Source organism: Sinocyclocheilus grahami, unplaced genomic scaffold (genome assembly GCF_001515645.1).
Source record: "Sinocyclocheilus grahami isolate Dianchi unplaced genomic scaffold, SAMN03320097.WGS_v1.1 scaffold186.1, whole genome shotgun sequence".
Lineage (NCBI taxonomy): Eukaryota > Metazoa > Chordata > Actinopteri > Cypriniformes > Cyprinidae > Sinocyclocheilus > Sinocyclocheilus grahami.
The window spans coordinates 1,323,819-1,324,059 of NW_015505365.1; the positions used below are offsets into that span (position 1 = coordinate 1,323,819).

General features: G+C 36.1%; 1 protein-coding gene across 1 annotated transcript in view; it reads right to left on the reverse strand.

The window, feature by feature from the left end:
- LOC107594585 (discoidin domain-containing receptor 2-like) overlaps nt 1–241 on the reverse strand; it is a 27,440-nt gene that overhangs the window by 13,611 nt on the left and 13,588 nt on the right. The gene's annotated exons all lie outside the window — the stretch shown is intronic.

Here is a 241-nt window from a genome sequence, read left to right on the forward strand (position 1 = left end):
AAGCACTTAGCTTTGGGCGAGGAGTGATTAGCATTCATTCTAGAATTTAAATACAATCTTGATTGTTCTGCCACAGAATGACCCTGAAAAGTCCACAATTCCAAAGTTGGCTCACATCAGCAAGTCAGGAAAAAAAAGAAGACAAAGAATCAATGCGAAGAAAAAGACAACCAGCAAACTATCTACCCAAGAATTTAGTCAGCATTTACTCATATCATTCCAAACAAGTATGACTTTTTTT